The 23,849-nt window shown below is 36.5% G+C and overlaps 1 protein-coding gene across 2 annotated transcripts in view; it reads left to right on the top strand.

Annotated features, from left to right (window-relative positions):
* The window catches only part of PLXDC2 (plexin domain containing 2), a 477,133-nt gene that overhangs the window by 442,920 nt on the left and 10,364 nt on the right, over positions 1 to 23,849 (top strand). The gene's annotated exons all lie outside the window — the stretch shown is intronic.

The following is a 23,849-nucleotide window of genomic DNA, read 5'->3' as shown; positions in this document are numbered from 1 at the left end:
AGAGGATCTGAATAGACGTTTTTCCAAAGAAACCATGTGGATGGCCAACAGGCACCGGAAAAGATGCTCATCATTACTAATTAGGGAAATGTGAATCAAAACCACAATGAGATATCACCGCATACTTGTCAGAATGGCTATTATCAAAAAAGACAATAAATAACAGATATTGGCCAGGATGTGGAGAAAAGAGAACCCTTGTGTGCTGTTGGTGGGAAGGTAAATTGGTGCAACAGCTGTGGAAATTCCTCAAAAAATTAAAAATTGAACTACCATATTATCCAGCAATTCTACTCTGGGTATTTATCCAAAGAAAATGAAAATACTGATTTGAAAAGATATATGCATCCCTACATTCATTGCAGCAGCATTTTTAATAGCCAAGATACAGAAATAATCTAAGTGTCCACTGATGGATGAATGGATAAGGAGGAATTGTGTGTATATATATGTATACATATATATGCACAATAGAATACTACTCAGCTATAAAAAAGATTAAAATCTTGCCATTTATGATAACGTGGTTAACACTAAGTGAAATAGATCAGAGAAAGACGAATTGCCATATTATTTCACTTACATGTGGAATTTAAAAAATAAAATAAATGAACAAACAAAACTCATAGATACAGAGAACAGAAAGGTCGTTGCCAGAGGGGAGGGAAGTTGAGAGGTGGATGAAATGGGTGAAGGGGGTCAAAAATACAAACTTCCAGTTACAAAATAAATAAGTCATGGGGATGTAATGTACAGCAGGGTGAGTATAGTCAGTAATATTGTCCTATACGTTTGAAAGTAACCAGAAGAGTAAATCGTAAAAGTTATTATCACAAGAGAAAAAATTTTGTAACTTTGTATGGTTTCAGACAGTAACTAGCCTTACACTATGCTCCTTTAACACTATACACAAATATTGAATCATTATGTAGTATACCTGAAACTAATACAATGTTATATGTCATTTATACCTCAATAAAAATTAATTTCACTTAGTTTTACTGTTTAATGTGGCTACGAGATAGTTCTAACATTATGTATGTGGCAAACTCTGTATTTCTATTGGATGATGCTGACTTTAAAGAAAACCTTGCAGAGAGAAGAGGGGATTAGAAAGAAAGTCTGATTCTCTCCATATTTTTTGAAAGTAAAAAACCAAGTAATCTTTAGCACCAGGGAGAGGAGATTGCAAGCTTGAGGAGGGAGATGCTGACAAGGCTATCTGATACATTCACTCATTTATTTATTCAATTTTGTTGATCTCCTATTAAGTGCCTGGTACCCAAGATACAGAGATAAGCAAAAAGGACAAGAGACAATCCTTGCCCTCATGAAGCTTACAGTCTACTGGGTAGAGACAGATGATAAACATATTTTAAGCTAGGTGTGGATTTCAAGTTGAATGTTGAGTTTTACAAAAGATGCAACCTTTATATAATGCTTGAAGAAGAAAATGTTACATTTTTTGAGCAGTATGATATTTAGTCAAATAACCAAGGACATAAGAGTTTGTGATGATCTTTATGCCTGAACTTGCAGTTTGCTAATCATCATCATCATCATTATTTTATCTTTTAAGACTTTTTATAGAGTTCTAGATATATAGAAGGAAGGAAGGAATGAAGGAAGGAAGGAAAGGAAAGGAAAAAGGAAAAAAGAAAGAAAGAAGGAAGGAAGGAAAACAATTTTCTAAAACAGTTAGTATTCCTGAAGGACAAAACAGTTTCAGCATTCTTAAATTGTGCACACTGATTTGAATTAGAAGCCATGTGATGACTTTTGCAATAAAACCAGGACAAAATGTCTAAATGCCAGTCATTGTTCATATCATACTTTGGAATTCTTATTATTTCTAGGGGACAAAAATATCTGCCTTTAGTGGAAGCACCCAGTATTTTTTATCATCAAAATCATAGAATGTGAAAACAAAAAGACACCTCAGCATGTATGCAAAACCCAGGATTCTGTAACTTTCCAGAATAAAGTGTATGAATTCCCCAGGTGTCTAACTCAAATACATGTCCTTGGGTTTTTGTTTTATCTTAAAAATGTGTATTAATTTTGCATTATAATGTAGACATGTATGTTTGATATAAAAAATGATTTTACCCAGGGGCACCTGGCCCTGGCCCACCTGGGTGGCTCAGTGGGTTAAGCATCTGACTCTTGTTTTCAGCCCAGGTCATGATCTCAGGGACATGGGATCAAGCCCCAAATCAGGCTCCACACTCAGTGTGGAGTCTGTTCTGTGGAGCCTGTTCAAGATTCTCTCTTCCTCTCTCTCACCCTTTACCCCTACGCCCATGCTTGCTTGTTCTCTCTCTCTCTTTTTCTCTAAAAAATAAAATCTTTTTTTTTCAATTATTTGACCCAACTTTCCACCAAATTTAACCTTCTGAAAGATGATTCTTATCTCTTCACCCCAGTTGCATAGCTCTCAATACTATAGAATCCAGATAAATTGAAAGCACCAAAACCCTTTCTCTGTTCCTGGAAACTAAGTAGGGAAGTGTCCTTTTTACACCTTTATCAGAATCAAGCTCAATGTATAAATAGAAACCCAGGAGAGTGAAATAATGTGCTGAGGTCACATAAAGCCTAGTTTCAGAGCTGAGACTTGAACCCAGGACTTCCCATCCTGGGCTAAGGCTGTTCCGCCTACAGCAGCAGTATAACTAACAATGGTCTTTTAAGCAGTTTGCCACTCAAGGGATTCCCCAGCCCAACAAATATTTGTGCATAACAAGGACCAGTGGAGAATATGATTAAAGGAAGACAGGCAGCTGTGGCCCTCAACTTTTCCTGGCAATCGATAGTGCCTCCAGGAACGAAGCCAGAGGACAGGAGCCAGGCAAGGATTCAAAGGCTGCTCCTCGGGAGGAAAAAAGTGTTTACTCCAAGTTTGGCATCTTGCTTTGCAGCTGCTAGATGCATAACCCTTGGGAATTGGGAAGACATGATCCATTGAATAATCTATATAATAAATAGATCACTTCATAGACTCGCCAGTCTTCTTTTTATCTGGAAGCCACATGTTTTTTATAATTAAGTTTTACCCACAAGGTATTCCTTAGTCTTATTCAGTCTTAAAGAAAACTAAAAAAATGTTTCATTGAAGCAAAATACTTCTCATTTTCATTTCTTAGCAGAGGCAGAAGATGGTGTTCACTTTTGATGAGCTGCCAGGAGGAAGGAAAGATGAAGGAAAACTTGAGATGGTTTGACACTCTCGTTAAAAAAGCTGCCTTATTAAATGGCAGCTGTCCAGAAAAAAATATAGCAGAATATAGGGGGAAAAAGTGAAAGTGGTTTGCTTTTTTTTTTTTTTAAGATTTATTTTAGAGAGAGAAGCATAAGCAGGAGGGGCAGAGGAAACAGGAGAGAGGATCTCAAGCGGACTCCACACTGAGCGCGGAGCTGTTGTGGGGCTCTGTCTTACAACCCTGAGATCATGACCTGAGCGGAACCCAACAGTCGGATGCTTAACTGACTGTGCCATTCAGGCACCCCTGAAACTGGTTTGCTTTAAAAAAAAAAAATTAGTGTTAGTATGTCTATGGTTTTCTTTCCTCACTTTCTGTTCTGAAACATGGCATTTTCTTCATGTATATCACTGAATACTTTTGAGATATCAGTTCAAATTCATGGTGATTTCCTTGTATATGTAATTACCAAAATAAAGACATTTTAACAGATGTCAATCTTTAATTTAATCTTCTGGGTAACATTTTAATTTAAATTCCTAAAACTAGAATAGCATTTCTAATTTAATGAAATATTTTCTTCCCTTCATTGGGAAGAATTATTAAAAAATACTGAATAAAACATTTTATACTGCACTGAATTCTCTGCTCAAATTCCTTCTTAAATACCATCCCCTAAGTTATTTCTAATGGTTCAGAATCCATGAAATAAATCATATATATATATATTTATTTTTACATATAAAATCTCCACAGGGAAGCTTTTAATAGATGAAAGTATGAAATGAATAAATAAATTAAAACTTGCATAGCTATATTTCACATGGGCAACTGTAAACCTGAATTATGTCATTTTGAGTACATGATATATGTATTAGGTGTTCTAATCCTCTCCTTCTGTTACCTCTTTAAGAGAAGATTACTCCACTTACAGTACCAGCTGTTGAGTAGTTTCTTCCTTGTGACTTTGGTAACTGTTTTTTATTAAAATAAATACATAAGTCTTTTCAATTTCTGGAGGCCAGAAATAGAAACTTTAATTTTAGCAATAATTATTGCTTCACAATAATAATGATTCTATTCAATTATAAGATTTTTCCCACCAATTCCAAGTAGTATAATTTTTTCTGACTAAAATACAAAATTAAACTACATAAGTTGATTATTATGACATGCATTGGTGTATAAATAATACAAGAATGATTTGTGATTGTAAGAAAATTAAAATTTTAAATTTGAGTTAGGACATTAAAAATATTTAGAATCTTTTGAATCTAGGGAATACAAATGTAAAGAAATCTATTTATTTTAAATAATAGAAATAATCATGTTCTTTATTATTCTATTAGAAGTGATTAGCCAAAGATAGTTGAAATTTGCAAATGGGTTAGATTATTTTGCTCTATTTTCTTGAGGGGGTGACTCTAATAATCTTTCTTAATATAAACAAAATAATTTTTAAGTCAAAATTAAAACAACTTTTCTTACATCCCATAATACGGGAATATAGAGTCAGAATTATTCTATTTCTACCTGCTCTACTTTCAATTAATTACAATATTTATATTTTAATGAAAAAGTCATTCATCTGTTAACATTTTTTTAATGAACACTGACTCTTTGCCAAGTATTATCATTGGCACAAACTTTGAAAGAGAAATGATATTTGTTTTATTAAAAGAACATTTTTTTCTATAAAGAAAATAAATTTGTGATAATTATTTGAATCTCCATGCAACATAAAGTACTAGGGTTTTAGTTAGGGCTAATCTTCTCCTAATTGTATATCAGATTTTTTTTGTTTTATATATGAATTTAAGTCACATATTATTTTTTCCTTGTTTTTCAAATTTTCCTTGCTGTTGACCTTGAAATATCTGTGATTCATTAGCTTGTAATTGGACTTGAATCTTGAATATATACAAGTTTAATATGGAGAACATTTGATGTAGCATGAGGTTAAGTAAAGAACACTGAATTTTAATGAAAAGAAATCTCAAAATTTGTCATTTATAGTAGGTGGCTGTCAATTTAAAAAGGCATGTTTTGTGAAAAGCAGACTGGCGTCTCACCAAACATGGTAGGCTTCATTCTGCACCTTTTACTTGCAGAGGAACATGGTTAGCCTAAAATGTGCTCAGAGGGGATGGATGGAGAATATTAAGGACTTGAAATTCAAGTCAGGAATGGATGAAGGAAAGAGAAGTTCTAGCAGAGAAAGTGTAGAAAGAGAAGCATTCTAGCTTCCCACCAGTATTAATGGGCTGTCCTCTGAATGACATATCTGATTTGTTCTGAATGATTCTGGAGGATGGATATGGGGATAGTCAGGGAGAAGCTATGAAGAAAGAAGTATGGACTCAATATAAACACCTTCTAATAATCGCAGGTACTCAGAGGCTTCTGAGTGATGAGCTATTCATCACCACATACATTTAAGCGTTCAAGAAGGCCCTGTGTTGAGGACCTAGTAGAGGGGATCCAAGCATTGTATAAGTGTTTGAGCTAGAATGAATTTAAAGTTCATTCTGTCCCTGTAAGTCTGGGATGTTATGGCTTCCTCCCACCCCCTAAAATTGCATACGTTTCAGTACAAAAATAGCAAAGTAAACTAAAAGGTGTGATGGTGCATACTTACTGTTTCTGAACACATCTTATTAAAAAATAAGTAGTAACCCAAAGTGAAAAAGTAAAATTCATATCCACACAGCAAAGAAGACCATCATTCTTCTATTCAGAGAATGTAACTCTTTATGAAGTAATACTTGTAGGGGGAACCCACCAAATTTTCATCTTTTAAGGGAGTTCATAGTATTGAGTGATGCCTTAGATTTCGTGTTCCTGTCACTACAGGACAAGCAAGTCATATGTCTTTAATTTAAAAGTCTGCATAAAAACAATTTGTCAGAAAAGTAACAATTTTGTAAAGTGCCTTAAACAGATCTTTCCCAATAAGGGGTTACTTGAAACAGAAGAAAGTAACAGAGCCAGAGATCCAAAGTGCTATTCTTGGCTTTCTCTGATAGTCCTCTTCGCAAACACATTTCTTAAATTTGACCAAGAGAAGCTGACAGATAATCTGTATGCTTTCTTTAAATAGGTAGGAGAAGCAAAGCATACTTGACACTTTCCACTTATAAATAAATGCTTTTGTGTTTTTCTTTCTATCTCCATCTTTTTCTAACTTTCTCCGCAGCCTAAGATTATTCTGAGAGCTTTTCATATAATGTGTAAGCTCCCCAGCCACTCAAAATCACTTCTGTTATTCCTTTCCTTCCCTCTCGCATTCTGCCAAGCAGGCTGAGGGAGTTTTTCAATATTCGCACTCAAAAGAACTTTCTGAAACTTAAGTTGGTGTTTTTCGCATTCCTATTTTATTTAAATCTGTGATCATTCGTATCATATTATAATCACTGCTGATGGACAAAGTGTTTTTCTTCTCACCCATTCTCTTAGAGCAAACACAGACTTCGAGTTCAAACTCCCATGTTTCCATAAATAATGAAGTTGAGTCAAGTTCCAGACAGGTGCAAATTTGTTTCCCTGACGTAGAACAGAGTGTAAATCCATACTCTGGAACAGGAGAAGCTAGGAGGAGACTAAGTGGCTACTTAGTTAACTCTCCTCCATGTATCTCCACTTAAGGAAATATGTCATTATCTCCTATTGATCTCCAAGTAATAAAGAGACAGGTAAATCTCTGCCTTGCCTTGCTGCCTTTATGAACCTACAGTATTTATATATTCATTCATTTATTCATCTCAACCTATAGAACAATTGCTTATGTTTTTTTTTCTTTTTCAATGAAAAGGAGGTATAATACTTAATTATTCTCAGTAATATTTTCACTCAAATCAATTTGGTGACAGATTTTATAGTAATAAATGATGCGATTTAACAGTAAATGCAGAGAGTCCTTTAGATATCAAAAGATAGTACTAATGGAAGTTTCTAGGAAATTGTAATGGTGGTAGCAGCATAAATTTTTTTATCTTTCAAAATATCCAGATAAAAACAGAACAAACTGGATATCAAAACCAAAAACCTGAGGACAACATTTACAACAGATAATAACAAACCACCAATATCCACAGATCTGAATGTTAGTCAGTATCTATGTGAGAGAAAGCAAAAGGTGAGAAAACAAGCTGCCCAGCATGCCTGGAAACATAGCCCTTAGGCATTGACTGGAAAATACAGCAGGTGAATGTAAGGACAGTAGCAGAAAACAGGAAGGGCATGGGCCAACTCCAGATGCAGGTAAGTGCAAGGGACGTGTGTAAGAGTTTCTGAAGGGGCTAGGGTGGTAGAGTCCAAGGAACTCTCAACACTGACTTGCCAGTGTCATCTTCCATGATCGCCACACTAGGAGAAAATTGTGGGAGTGGAATCAAAATGGAGTAGAATAGGGACAACAGAAACTTTTAAATGATGCAAATGATGCAAAACAGAAAAGAACAGCCCAAATTGGTATTAAAGAAACTTAGAAAAACCATGGTGAACATCAAAAAATCATTTTGGAAATGAGGGGAAAACACTAGATAACAAGAAGAGCAAACAAACACAATTCTTAATGACTTAGGAGAAATAAAAGGTTAAAAGGGAGAAATCTTTTTTAGTTGAAAAGAATTAAAGAAGGAGATAAAAAGAATCTGAGAGTGTCAATGGAGACAAAAAGTCTGTAAAGCATTGAAAAGTGTTTCTTTGGGGTCTTAGAAGTTGCAGTCCAGGAGACGGAATTGACCTAAATCAAAAGTGTGCTCCGGATTGAATTGCAGACAGTGCAGGCTTATAACAACAAAAACTGCAAGGTTACGTAACTTGTTTTGAAAGAATTATGATTGGTGCTGGCAGAGTTTAAACTGATTATCTAATACATGATTGGCTATTTAGCTACCAAGTGTTACATTATCTCTATTTCAGTCCAAAGTAGAAGGATCTGTTCCAAGAGGTGGTCAATTTGCAATTGACAGAAGTCAAAAGTTCATGATGTTCAGGAATTGAAAACAGGAGGTGTGAGAGGCCCTACTTCCTCAATGTCTTTTCAACTCTATGAGTGACTGTCTTATCAATGCTTGCTTCATTTTGGATCTTTTTTCACAAGAGGTAATAACAAATATTGAAGATTTGCAAAGAAGATCCAACATGTGGATAATAGGAATCCCTAAGGAAGAAAACCAAAGCAATCAATCAATACCACAAGCTATAATTTTTTACAAATTTCTTGAATCTTAAAAAAATCTAAGTGTTGAAAGAACTCACTAGGTACCCAAGATTACTGACCAAAACCAACCACTATTAAGATTTATTCTAGTAAAATCAGTGAATGTTTCTTAAAAAAGAAAGGAAATCCTTTGTGCCCTTAGACAAATGGAACACCTGATTTATAAAGGAATATGAATTAGATTATCATCAACTTTTTGTGCCAGAGGAAAATAGGATAAAAATACTAAAGCAAAGGCTGTGTAGACCAAGGCTTTATATTCAATAAAACCAACCTTCAAGTATAAAGGGAACCATAAACTATTACCAACATACAAGAATATTGTTTTCATGAGCCTTTCCTGAGAAAAAGAGAACTTTAGATAAACAAAATGACAACAGAGATATCAAACAAGAGCTGATAAACTCAATTCAGCCTCCTGGCGCCACTCAGAACACATCTATAGACTTCCCCCATATGACTGCCCATCTCAGGGCTCAATCTCATGACCCTGAGATTATGACCTGAGCTGAAATCAAGAGTTGAGGATGCTTAACTGACTGAGCCACTCAGGCACCCTTGTATATTTCAATTTTTCAAATGAAATGATTTCTGGTATTTCAGTGGAATATTTTAAGTAACCACAGATTGAGATTTAAAGTTCTTTTCTATTAACTCTGGTTAATAGGTAGAACTGACTGATCAGTTCTTTCAAGAGACTGACTTTAAGACAAAATCAGACTTTTCTCATTGTATTGTTTTATTTTACTTCTTGGTGAACTTTAATAACAATGTGGGAGCTCCAGGGGACAGCATATCTGTCTTATTTATTGTTTTTGTCCCCAAAGAGAAGCACAATGCTTAGTAAATATTTTCTGAACAAATAGTCTCATCTAAAGTAATCCAAGTGGAACTTCAATAAACAGAATCATGAAATGATGGAAAGTTGAAGGTAGAAGGAAACTTAAGGAAAAATCAAATGCACAAAAGTCAAGGTCACAACTATTTGCATCATATATCTCACCTAAAGAGAAATTTCCATTTTCCAGGAAAACACATTTCTAGGCCTTGAAAATATGAGCAGATCTTTAAACCACAACTGTGATGTTATAAGATTTGACAAATTCAGACATTTTTAATGCAAATCTTATTGGAATATTTTATTTGAGTCATTCACAGTATGTTTTTAAATACATAAAATAACATTGTTGATGAAAAAAATATTGCCCTTTTTAAAAATTATTGGCACAGATTTACCAGGGGTTAAGGCAGACTGGAAGCCATAGGCTCATACTAAGTAGAGAACCCGTGTTAGTCCACTTTCTCATTCTATACATGAGGACATGCATTACAAGAGATGGGAAGTGATTTCCTTAAGGCCTTGGCGTTTATGGTAATGGAACCAGGAACCAGTAAGGTGAAGTAGCAAGAGTACAGTACAAAGGGGGCAAACCTTGTATAAGTTCCAGCTTTTAACTTAGCAGCTTTGTGAATTTTGGTCAACTCCTCAACCCCTCAACCCCTAACCCAACCCGGAATTGAAACCATATTTGGTCACTCCCAGACATCTTTTCGTCAGCATTGTGTTACAAGCACTATTTTTTAAAAATAGTCAATAGTCACTGTACATTAATTATACTGGAATTTTAAAAATAAAAAAGGGAAGGAAAAAAATTTAATAGTCATTAGTTTCAACCTGTATAAATACCATTTATTTCCGACCCCTACTTTCTTGTATTTATTGGAAGGGTTCATTTATTTCTCATACCTGCCCTCCTTTCTTAGGCAAATGTTGGTGAGTTACCCAATTACTCTATTTTAGTAGAAAACAACCACTTGTAGCAATGTGGTTCAAAAAAATCAAGAGATACTATCAAATGCAGTATCAACATGATACTATAAACTAAGACTAATGCTAAGGAAGACTGAAACCTTCTCTGCTTGTAGCATGGAAAATCAATCAAAACTAAAACTACTTGTGCAGTGCAATCTAATAGATGCTCTTAATATCACAGAGGGGTATAACTAGGGTAATATCCATCCCAGTCTGCTTTGGACTGTCCCAGTTTATGTCTGTTGTCTGATATAATTGTCAATAGTAATCCATTCACTCTCAAAAGTGTCCTAATTTGGACAGTAAACCCATCATATGGTCATCCTGTGTATACTCGTATTCCCTGCTTATTAGATGTATAGAGATAGAGAACTTAAAAACTTTAAAGGCCAAATAGCCACATATGAATTCAATAACAATAAAAGGAACAGCAACGGTATGCTCAATGCTGAATAAAGGGTGCAACCAAGTCCTATAAAATCCAAAGGAAAGAGAGGGGCGAATCAGGGATTAATCATGGATGAATTTATCAAAGAGGTGGAATTAGAGCAGAGTGCTGGAAAAAAAAGCTATGCTGGGCCTAAGCACATAGAAGGGGGTAGGTATGTTATGATTTTTTATAAGCATTAAATCAAGAAAGGGCAAGAAGAATGAACTCACTTGACTCTATATTGATATCTATGGATTGGAATGGGAATGGCTTTAATGGCTTTAATGTAGATGCAGGTTAGATGTGACAGGCTTTAAAGAACTATGTAATCTGGACTTCATTCTACAAGCAATGGGAATCCGTGACGTAACAAAGAAGTAAAAGTTGGGGACCCCTGGGTGGCTCAGTCAGTTAGGTGTCTGACTCTTGATTTTGGCTCAGGTCATGATCTCAGTATCATGAGATCAAGGCCCGCATCAGGCTATGTGCTGGGCATTGACCCTGATGAAGATTCTCTTTTTCCCTCTGCCCCTCCCCACACACTCTCTCTCTCTCTCTAAAAAAAAAAAAAGAAGAAGAAGAAGTAAAAGTTGAAAATGGAGTTGGAGAAAGCTAGAAGAATAGAAGAGCCCTCAGGAGAGTTCAAGGTTGTGTTAGCAGTCCATGTGCAGGTGATAGCTGGGAACGGAATTAGGGTACTGGTGGGCAGGATGGAATGAGGCTAACTCAAGAGCCACATGGAGGAAGAAGATAGAATTTAGCAATTTTCATTTGCATAAAGCTTTTTGTCAGTAAGTGTTTTCAAGCAATGATCTTTGAGTCTCCTTACTTCCCAATGAGGTCCACAAATGGGAAGCATTGTTATATCCCTATTACACAGATAAGGTAACCGAGATTCCAAGAAATGAAATAATTGCCAAAACTCCTACAGCTGATTAGTGGTGAAGGTGGGGAGGGTATCCTGATTCTTTGCATTGAATGTGGGATGAAGAAGAAAGGATTACGGTTAACCCCGACGTACAAAATCTGAGCAACTGGGAAATTACATATTTTAGTGACAGAATTAGAAATGTCAGAGATAAAATTAGTTTAGGAAGGAAAAGGAGGGGATGAACTTGAAGCATGTTTGCTTTGAGCTGATGGTCAAATCATCGTTGGCCCTCTCAGAAAAAGCAACTGAAGAAAAGGAATGGATTGAGATAAAGCAGTCAGGTGAGAAAGAAATGGCAGTTACTATAGTAGAAATTGAAACCCAAGAGAATAAAGAAGAATGCCGTGGGGAATAGAGAGATTATGGCATTCCTGGCTAAACCTTAGGACATGTTAACAGTGTTTATAAACCAGGAAAGGAGACAAGTTCAAGAGGGGGAAAAAGTACACAAGACACAAGAGAATGTGCAATCATGGAAAGCCCACAAAAGGAAGAGGGTCAAAAATGAAAGGGAGGCAGCAGTTTAAAGTGCTCTAGAGAAGTCACAGAATAAGGGGGGGGGGGAAGGTACTAACTTGGCAATCAGGTCATTTGTAACATGAGACAGTGCAGATCCAGGGAAGAGGCCAGACCCAGACTGAAGGATGTGGAATATGGTTTTGTAATGTGAAGGCAGTAGATCCAGTCATTCAAGAGAGTATAGTACTGAGGTTACAAAGAAACATCAAATAAAGGCCTTTTTGATGTGAAGTGTAGGCATAAGGCAAAGAAACAATGAAAGGAGTGTTTTAAGGTGCTGGATGAGGAGGGAGGAATGAAGTAACTTCATAGCCCAGACAGACTTGAGTAGGAGAGGCAATTATACAGCAGAGGCATCTTTTTATTTCAGATAAGACGGAAGGATGAGTAGCTATAAAGGCATTAATGAAGAGAACGGGGAAAAGATTAGCATCTTCCTAAAGGCTTAGCTTAGCCTTCTCAAGGAAAATGGGTGATGATATACAAGACTGATGGAGGGTAGCATGGGGTTGGCTGGATTTTGAATATATCATAAGGATTTAACAAGAAGAGAGGTAAATCACTGACTTCTCAATTGAAAGCGTGTGATTCCTTGCAGCTGGGTTAATCTGAATGTGTGACTTTCTTCTGTAGTAGCTGGGACTGCTTAGGGTCTGGAATAGGAAAATACAGAAGATGAGAATTTCTGATGAAGATGACAGAACTTACCCAGGATTGATCGTCAGAGGAGGGAACAGACAGGGAGGTAACTGACAGGCCACCATCGAATTCAGACTATCAGAAGTTGGGTCTAGCCTGGGTGACACTAATGGAAAGCAGGGACCCACAATCTAAAGGACTGAGAGGCCAGGCTGTGGAGGTGACTGTTCCGAGATGAGTAAATGAGCAATATAGAAGACATAGAAGTGGGTATTTTCAAAATGATCCAGAAGGCCCCCTGAAGAAGAGAATGTTGAAGTCATTAAAGTTGCCAGAGGGGATAAAGAAGAGAGGAAAAAACAAAGCACACAAGCCAGTGGCTGAGGTTTTCCAAAGAACTGGAATGAGTCCTGTGAATAGCATCAAGTCTATAACCACAGGGAGTTTTATTCTGCTCTGTCTTTTTTTTTTTTTTTTTTTTTTTTTTAGGAGAGAGAATGTGCTTGTGTGCACAAGCTTGACCTGGGATGGGGAGGGAGAGAGAGAATCTTAAGCAGGCTCCACACCCAGCAAGAAGCACAACACAGGGCTTGATCCTACAACCGTGAGATCATGACCTGAGCCAAAACCAAGAGTTGGACACAACCCACTGAGCTACCCAGGTGCCCCACTGATCTCTGTCTTTATATTCAGTGTGCCCACAAAAGCATCTATGATTATTCAAATTCAAATGAAGGCCTCTTTCCTCAAAATTCATGGAATTCATTGTCAAATACTTGCAGCACATACTTGACTTCAAACCTATTGCCTGTGAATTTTTATCCTGTACTAATTGGTTAGCTCCTAGTCAAGCTTTTCTATGCAAATATCTTACTTTTCTTAAATATGCTCTATGTCTTGAGTTCAGTGCTGTGTTTTACATATAGGTGCTTAAATAGTAATTTTATGGGCTGACTGAATGCATTTATACCCACATGAATTAACAAATAGTAACTATCACCCATCATTCTCATTTGGGGCAACAAAATAGCCAATAATGAGCTGAAGTCAAGAAAGAAAGAAAGTCAAGAAGAAAGCTTGTCACCCAAGAATCTGGATAATTGTCCCCCTCGTGGGGCATAAACTACAGAATAAGATCTGTGCCAGTCAACACAAATACTTACTGTGAGTCTCCTTGTGCACAAGGGAAGGGCATTGAGAGCAACCTGCCTCAGGTGCAGGTAATATGGGGGTGCATTGTCTATAGAGAATGGTATACTTATAATAAATCTGTCTAAAATAATGTCAGCGTTTTATTATCTCTATGTGCCTGAAATTCTAAATTATGTCCAAAACTTGCTAATCTAAGCTCTAACAAGTTGATTCAGTCACTGTTGAGTTTTGCTAACATAAAATATATGTATACTTCCAATTAGTGCAGTTGTATTACTTGTCCTTTAGTAAACATTGTCCTCTAGAGGAAAGTTAATTCAAGAACTCCCAGTTACACACTTGGCCCCTGACCACAGACTCAGCTGCATGCATTCATTTAGGGAATAAATTCCTAAGAATCTGGAGTCCTTTGCACTTGTTCAGGTGCAGTGGGTCTCCAGCCCAGTAGATTCTCATTCAAATAAAAACTTTAAAAGAGAAAAAAAAAATAAAAACACACAAAAGGATAAAATAGTAGATTCTAAGTAAAGAAGAATAGTGTCATGGTTGTGAAGATGATGAAACAACTTGAGTTACTTCAATTCTGTCATTGCAACGTACAAATCAGTCTCTGAACATTGTGGAGTTGACGCATTTAGCAGGATTTCTTCATGTGTCTTTTTTGAAAAAAAAAATAGCCAAATTATGGAAAGGGCCTAAATGTCCACAATGGAGTATTACTCAGCCATCAAAAAGAATGAAATCTTGCCATTTGCAACAGTATGGCTGGGGCTAGAGAGTATTATGCTAAGCAAAACAAGTCAGTCAGAGAAAGACACATACCATATGATTTCACTCATATTTGGACTTTAAGAAACAAAACAGATGAACATAGGGGAAGGGGTAAAGAAAGAGAGAGGGAGGCAAACCATAAGAAACTTTTAAAGATAAAGAACAAACTGAGGGGTGATGGAGGGAGGTGGGTGGGGGGATGGGCTAGACAGTAATGGGCATTAAGGAGGGCACTTGTTGGGATGAGCACTGGGCGTTGTATATAAGTGATGAATCACTGAATTCTACTCCTGAAACCAATATTACACTAACCAGTTAGTTATGTTAACTAACTAGAATTTCAATGAAAACTTGAAAAAGAAAAAAAATAATAAAATGATAAGATGATAATTTTGTAAAAACCATGACTATTTTTTCTTTTTTTTATTAATTTTATTTTATTATGTTACTTTAGTCACCATACATTACATCATTAGTTTTTGATGTAGTGTTCCATGATTCATTGTTTGCATATAACACGCAGTGCTCCACGCAGTACGTGCCCTCCTTAATACCCATCACCGGGCTAACCCATGCCCCCACCCCCTCCTCTCTAAAATCCTCAGTTTGTTTCTCAGAGTCCATAGTCTCTCATGGTTCGTCTCTGCCTCCGATTTCCCCCTCTTCATTTTTCCCTTCCTACTATCTTCTTTTTCTTTTTTAACATAATGTATTATTTGTTTCAGAGGTACAGGTCTGTGATTCATCAGTTTTACACAATTCACAGCACTCACCATAACACATACCCTCCCCAATGTCCATCACCCAGCCCCCCCATCCCTCCCACCCCCCACCACTCTGGTAACCCTCAGTTTGTTTCCTAAGATTAAGAGTCTCTTATGGTTTGTCTCCCTCTCTGGTTTCATCTTGTTTCATTTTTTCCTCCCTTCCCCTATGATCCTCTGTCTTGTTTCTCAAAGTCCTCATATCAGTGAGATCATATGATACTTGTCTTTCTCTGATTGACTTATTTCACTTAGCATGATACCCTCTCTTTCCGTCCACATCATTGCAAATGGCAAGATTTTGGGGGTTTTTGATGGCTGTATAATATTCCATTAAATAGATATATATCACATTTTCTTTATCCATTCATCTGTCAATGGACATCTTGGTTCTTTCCACAGTTTGGCTATTGTGGATATTGCTGCTATAAACATTGGGGTGCACGTACCCCTTTGGATTCCTACATTTGTATCTTTGGGGTAAATACCTACTAGTGCAATTGCTGGGTCATAGGGTAGCTCTATTTTCAAGTTTTTGAGGAACCTCCATACTGTTTTCCAGAGTGGCTGGAAAACACCAGCTTGCACTCCCACCAACAGTGTAGGAGGGTTCCCCTTTCTCCACATCCTCGCCAACATTTGTCGTTTCCTGACTTGTTAATTTTAGCCATTCTGACTGGTGTGAGGTAGTATCTCATTAAGAAAACCATGACTATTTTTAAATGAAGTTAATTTATATGCAGTTCAAAAAATACATTAAGTCATTCTATTTTCCTGTTTTTATGGAAATATTTATTTTATTTGTAATGTTTTTCCCTGGCATGAATTATATCTATGAAGTTTAAAACAGGAAGATTTTTCACTGTCTGCATTTCTTTTTTGGTCATTATTATTATTAATTTCATTTCATGACTATTACCAAAATTAATATTGTCTTCAAGAGGAGGCAGATGTCACTTAATATTTATTTTAAGAATCCTTTAGCTTTAGGAAAATCACATGAAAAATATGATGATTTTGTTAATCCCAGGATGTAGCTGTTCCCTACGTGCGTTGAGATCATTTTCATCTTGGACATGTACCAACTATGATGATATTAACTGATTTTTCAGGATCATCCATAGGACAGTTCTAAAATGAAGGCAGTATACCCGTGGCAAGGAGCAGTTGTAGGTTGGAGAAGAGGCAACTGCCGGATGATAAACAGCTTCCACAAGAAAAGCAATTAAAATAAGATGAGTAAAAATATGTAAAAGAACACCCAGGCTTTGCTTCACACAGGAATTATTGCTTGGGATTCTTATCCACACCAGAAGACAGACCAATTGATCTGAGTTACTCTTTTTAAGGAAAAAGTGACCTACAATTCATGAAGCAAGGAGGCACAGCCACAAATAGGAGTAGTTTATTTTAATTAGATTGGAAGTTTGACTGGCCAGGGCCCAAAGCCATTGTGTTTTCCTATGGATAGGGTTGCCAAAAAAAAAAAAAATATATACAGGACACTTAGATAAATTTTAATTTCAAATAATAAATGAGTAATTTTTTTAATATAGGTATGTCTGATGAAGTATAGTTTTGAGAAATTATTCACTGTTTATCTGAAATTCAAATTTAACTGGTGTTTTGTGTGTTTATTTGCCAAATCTGGTGACTCAGATATTTATAACTTGGCATAACTTGTGTTGAAATAATATTCAACACAAAATAAACGGAATAGAGAATAATTTGTGTTTAGAAGTAATGAAAAAGGAAAAAAAATCCTTCCCTCTGGACAGTTCAGTTTTATCAAAGCTAAATATGGAAAGGTTGACCCAGTTGTTTGAACACGTGTTCAGTTCCCACAAAGGTCCACTGGAGACACAGGGAAGGTCAAAAATGAATATTTTTTCTACCACCCACTTTTAAAGAATGTTCCTGTTTGAAGACATTGTAGAGAATCACTACCCTTCCTATTCAGAGTGTGCTGTGTGATAAAATACCACCTCACAGCAGTCAGAATGGCTAAAATTAACAAGTCAGGAAATGACAGATGTTGGTGAGGATGCAGAGAAAGGGGAACCCTCCTACACTGTTGGTGGGAATGCAGGCTGGTGCAGCCACTCTGGAAAACAGGGTGGAGGTTCCTCAAAAAGTTAAAATAGAGCTACCCTATGACCCAGCAATTGCACTAGTAGGTATTTACCCCAAAGATACAGATGTAGTGATCCGAAGGGGCACATGCACCCCAATGTTTATAGCAGTAATGTCCACAGTAGCCAAACTATGGAAAGAGCCCAGATGTCCATCGACAGATGAATGGATAAAGAAGATGTGGTTCATATATACAATGCAATACTACTCAGCCATCAGAAAGGATGAATACTTGCCACTTGCATCAACATGGATGGAACTGGGGGGTATTATGCTGAGTAAAAGAAGTTAATCAGAGAAAGACAAATATCATATGGTTTCACTCATATATGAAATATAAGAAACAGCACAGAGGATCATAGGGGAAGGGAGGGAAAACTGAATGGAAGTAATCAGAGAGAGAGACAAACCATGAGAGACTCTTAACTCTAGGAAACAAACTGAGGGTTGCTGGAGGAGAGGTGGGGGGATGGGGTAGTTGGGTGATGGGCATTAAGGAGGGCACGTGATGTGATGAGCACTAGGTGTTGTACGTGACTGATGCATTACTGAACTCTACATCTGAAACTAATGATGTACGTTGGCTAATTATTTTTTTTTTAAGTGTGCTGTGTGGACCAGCAGCAGCAGCATCACCTAGGACCCTGTTGGAAATGCAGAGTCCCAGGCCTCCCCCAGACCTAATGGATCAGAATCTGCACTTTCATGAGAGCCCTTGTGATTTGTGTGCAGAGTTAAGGGTGAGAAGGGCAGATTTAGTTCTATAGTTGCCAAAATGTGCCCTGAGATATTGTGGGATCCGTAGGCTTGCCTCAGGACTCAGGGAGAGGGTGTAAGCAGGGGTCTCTCCATCACAACGAAGAGACCCAACTCTCCTGGATCCTGTTGAGGCTTCCAGGTAATATTTGATTGGAACAGAGGGTCTGTGGCTTAAACTTTTCTTTAATTAAAAAAGAAAAATTTGCAAAACAGTAATCTAGATATTCTGTTTTCCAAATGGGGGAACTGAGAAACAAAGAAAAAGACTTTGCAGAAGCCCTGTGCTGGGAAGTGACAGGTCTGTGATGCTGGCCAAGCCTCATGAGCCCAGCCTCTCTCCTCTTCCCCACCATTCACTGAAGGAAGCAGCACAAAACACCAGAAATTTTGGAACAACCCATTGTCAAGTTCCATCCTGCACCACTGGTGTCTTCTAGCTGGGCTTTGGATTTCAAAATTTGCCCCTTTCCTTTAACGCTCACACCTAGTAACTTTCTTTCAAGGGCTCATCTCACCAACCAAAAACCTCTGCTCTGCTCTCGAAGCTTGCAGAGAAATCTCCAGCTGTGGTTTTGTGTGCACTGCTAACAGAGGGTACCCTGCAGGATTGTTTGTGGATATTTCAGCTAATTATCTTGCCACAGACCACTGAGACGGATCTGGATGACTGTTCACTTAATAGTTCTGAAGGAGTAATTAGGGAAAATACCTGTTTGCACAGCCCACCCCAGTGCCAACAGATCTATGTGAACATGTTCTTCTGAATGTGATTAATCACATAAATAATTCTCAGAAATGAAAGTAGAGATCACCCACGCATTATACCCAGCAATGTTTTCAGGCATTACATCCTGAATCTCTGTAATGAATTAACCTTACAGTCTGTTTTGAATTTTTCAATTTTCAGCATACATCCTGCTCTGTTAGCAAAGTGACCCCACGGCCCCTATCAGTTTCTCCAACAATTCGAATTAGCCATTCTAAAAAGAACACAGATTTGAACATATCTAAACCTCGAGAAGGAAGTATAAATGCCAGGTTATGACCCATCACACTTCATGGCAGAGCCAGACATCATGCCCAAATTTCTAGATGTCTTTGTCTTCTGGATAGATGCCTCATATTCTACCACCAACATTCAAGATTTTCCTATAAGAACTAAATCTTCACTCATTCCATTACAGCCATAGAAATGCTCCGTTTTTTTCATTCAGAAGGAGATCTCTGAACTGCAGACTGACATAGAAAAGCAATTTCAGTTAGGACTAATTTATACAGATTTCCTGTAAATCTAAAAGTCCTAAAAGTTAGCGGAGGGAGACAAGAGGGACGATGATAGAAGAACTTGAAAAGTTTTTCAAATCATTATCGTCTCCCCAGTGGTAAAGTCAGTTAACCTCAGGCAAGCAGGTATGAGGATCCTACAATTTTAGCAGACAAACCCTCAGATACTAGTTTCCACATGAGGAAACAAAGTGATTTATTTAAGATCATTAGTTGATTTGTGATATGTGAAAGCATTTTAGAAAAGAAGCAGAATTTTGGTAAAGTTATTTCTCTTCGTTCAGCATTTTTAGGGCTAACATTGAGGTATCAAGGAATTGTCAAAAAACATAAAATCACATCAAATTCTTAAGAACCCAGTACCTGACATTTGTTAGATTTTGTTATAAATTTTAAGGTATTATTATGGGGGCAGGGGGAAATACCATTTCTTTTAATCTAGTCCAAATCTATAGAAGTAATTATAATTTTTTTACTTTTGCACAAATAAAATGCTTGTGGTGAATAATTTTGTAGTAAGAAAATACCTATTCTACTTTGTTCATCTTTAGAATCGTTAACACCTATGTTAATTCCTCGGTGTATTTTCTCACCTTTTCAACCTACATTGAAAATCCCTTTCTTCTGAAATGGTTTTATCTTCCATGTGGAAACCACATCTATACCTTTCTTTGGTCGTGTGTCCTTCAACTCAGCATCTAGCACCACACTAGAAATTTCAAGTGCTTAGTAAATAATTTGTCTTCTCTTTTGACCCAATAATTCCACTTTTGAGAGTTTATAAAAGGAACTGACTGGAGATATTCCCATCAGGTTATCAGCAAAGATATTCATTGTAGAAAATTATTTATATTGTCAAAAAAATTGGAAAAAAACTCCAAATCAAATTGACTATATAAATCATGATTTAGTTATGAGTAATGCTCTACAGACATTTAAAATAATTTCGTACAGAGATAATTCATAAATTTTTTCAGTGTGTCCTTAAGTGCAAAAAAAAAGATTTTATAAAATAGTATGTACAGTGATTTAATTGTTCCTAGAAATGTATATAAGTGATGTCCACTGATAGTTGAACCGAAGTGTGTGTAAATGGTGAGATCTCTAGTAATTTTAAATCTTGTTGGGGTATTTCTTTTTTTTTCCCTACAATGAGTAGTAATAAATCAAGAGAAATTTTCCTTAAGGCTATGCAGTTAATTCAGAAAATAAGTTTGTACCATGTTAAGAAGCTTCACTTCCCAGCATTTTTATACTTTCTATTTTGAGTACCTCTGTGATGAGCTCACAGAGTACGTGATAAACATTACCAGTAATCCTCCAATCTTTCACCTAAGACAGAAAATTATTAATTAGTAATTATGACTTACTAACAGAATACTAAAGTTGCTAGTTATATTTTTAAGACTGAAATAAAATCAGAACCATGTTCACAAATTTCACATGAGTCGTACACAAGGATTTTAAGATCAATTTTTATAGTAAGGAGAATTAACTTTGGAAGTAAGTAGACCTCATTTTAAATCTTGGCTCTGCCACTTGCTAGCTTTATGGGTTTGTGCAAAACGTAAATGATTGACTTGTGCATTTTAATGAGATTATATAAGTAAAGTGCCTAGTATAAAGCATGAAATACAGCTAAGAGCTTAATAAAATACAACTTTTACAAGAATCATCATCATCATTCTCATCAACTATGCTCATTTTTATTTAAAACAAATGCTTTAATTGGATAAATTTGACCTGTAACACTGTATAAATTTAAGTGGTACAGCATGTTACTTTGATACATTGATATAATAAGGTTGCAACATTATTATCACATTATATACTTATAGTACAATAGTACTGTCTATATTCAATATACTGTATATTAGATCTCTGTAGCTCAATACTCATTTTGGGTCTGTACCCTGAAACACCATGGTTTTATCCCTCCAGCCCCCATCTCCTGTTAACCACCATTTAATTGGTTTTTTTTTAAACATGTTTGACCTTTTTAGATCCCACATATAAGTGCTATCATATAGTACTTGTCTTTCTCTGACTTATCTCGCTTAGCATAATGTGCTCAAAGTCCAGCCATGTTGTTGCAAATCGCAGAATATCCTCCTTTTTCATGGCTGAGTAACATTCCATTGTGTGTATGTACAGCTTTTTTATTCATTGATCCATTGGTGGGCATTTGGGTTGTTTCCACGTCTTAGCTATTGTGAATAATGCTGTGTATAATGCTGTGATTAACATGGGGGAGTGCAAAGATCTCATCAACTTCCTGTTTTCATTTCCTTTGGGTATATGCCCAGAATTGGAATTGCTGGATCATATGGCAGATCTATTTTTTTTTCTATTTTTAACTTTTTGAAGAACATCCATATGTTTTCCACAGTGATTGGACTAATCTACATTCCCACGAGCAGTGGATAAGGCTTCCCGTTTGACCATGTCCGCGCACCTGTTTTCCCTTATTTTCTATTTCTTTCTTTCTTTCTTTTTCTTTCTTTCTTTCTTTCTTTCTCTTTCTTTCTTTCTTTCTTTCTTTCTTTCTTTCTTTCTTTCTTTCTTTTTTTCTCTTTCTTTTTCTTTCTTTCTTTTTTTCTTTCTTTATTCAATTATCCAACATATAATGCATCATTAGTTTTATTTTATTCTATTTTATTATGTTATGTTAATCCCCATACTTTACATCATTAGTTTTTGATGCAGTGTTCCATGATTCATTGTTTGTGTATAACACCTAGTGCTCCATTCAATACATGCCCTCTTTAATACCCATCACCAGGCCAACCCATCCCCCAACCCCCCTCCCCTCTAGAACCCTCAGTTTGTTTCTCAGAGTCCATAGTCTCTCATGGTTCATCGCCCCCTCTGATTCCCTCCCTTCATTTTTCCCTTCCTGCTATCTTTTTTTTCTTTAACATATTACCCTTATTTTCTTGATGATAATCTGCACTCCTTTTTAAGTCACTGACGGCACAATGTCTTTATGTGCTGGGTTGTCAATTAGGGTTAGTTCCCAGGGCTGAACTTGCCAGCTGGATGGCAGGCGGGCCTTGGAAAGGTGGAGATTCAGAGCAAAGACTTGGTGGTGCTACTTGATTCAGAGAAGGACTAGGCAGCTGTGCCTTCAAAAGACCAACTGTGAAGTAACTGAAACCGAAGTGGAAGTTCTAAATAGTGAGCATGGTGGCAGATTGGCATTTTTCCGACAGGAGTGATCATGAGTTACAGTGCCCAGCTCCCCAAAAATGCTCAGTGTATTTCCATCGATGATGATTTTTAGTTCCACCAAAGGCACACTATTTGCTATTTAGCCCTCTCTTTGTTTTAACTTCTTTTCCTGGAAAATAAGGATAATTCAGTTTTTCACATACACCATGGGACTTAATCAGCTAATAAATATAAAACATTCTGACCACGTAATGTTATACAGGCAGTAAATAATATTATTAATAGTCAGAATGTAATTGTTTCAATAGTATTTTTCTAGAAAGTAGAGCTCATACTCATTCCTTCCTGATGTGAAAACTCTTCTACGCCCGTTAATCATTGCCCATGGAATGGAATTAGCAAATATAGAAGGTTGCCAAGTGCCAGTTTATCTACATTGATATTTAACATTTTTCACATTAAAATTCTTTCAATAGAAATAAATTTTGGACAGAAATAAACTTTCTTCAGTATGCATTGTCTCATATACTACAAAATTGCAGAGACTCTGATAAATAAAGCAATATTTCTAGTGTCGCTGGGGCCGTGAAAATGCATTTTCATATCAGCACTTCTATTTGTAAAACACAGAAGGTTCGTCTGATGGACAGAGTGCTGGGGAGAAGTGCACTCCTTTTGTCAGAATAAATAACCTGTATTTTAGGACCAGTGTCTCCTTGTGCCATTATGTAGTTCATAGGCTGGAGATTGTCTCTGCCCTCTGATGTTTGATTCAGTTTTCAGGGCATGACATCTGTTAACTTTTAAGCCCAAAAAGTCCTGTACGGGAAGTCTCAGCCTAATAAATAATTTCTTAAGATAGTAAGTGATTTTTCTTTCATTTTGCTTACTAAAAAGTCTAGGGCCAAATTTGAGACACGCTTCTAAGAACTGTGCAGAATTGTATGGCCTTACATTTTTGAGTGAATTAATAAATAAGGTGAAATGATATTATTTTCTAGAGAAGAGGAAATGTCAGGGGCTATATATTCAGAAGACTTATTTTTTACTAAATTC

This window comes from Callorhinus ursinus, unplaced genomic scaffold (genome assembly GCF_003265705.2).
Source record: "Callorhinus ursinus isolate GAN/ISIS: 27379988/994484 unplaced genomic scaffold, GSC_fseal_2.0 scaffold63, whole genome shotgun sequence".
Lineage (NCBI taxonomy): Eukaryota > Metazoa > Chordata > Mammalia > Carnivora > Otariidae > Callorhinus > Callorhinus ursinus.
The sequence above is the reverse complement of the archived record's forward strand: the minus strand, read 5'-3'. Positions and strand labels throughout refer to the sequence as shown.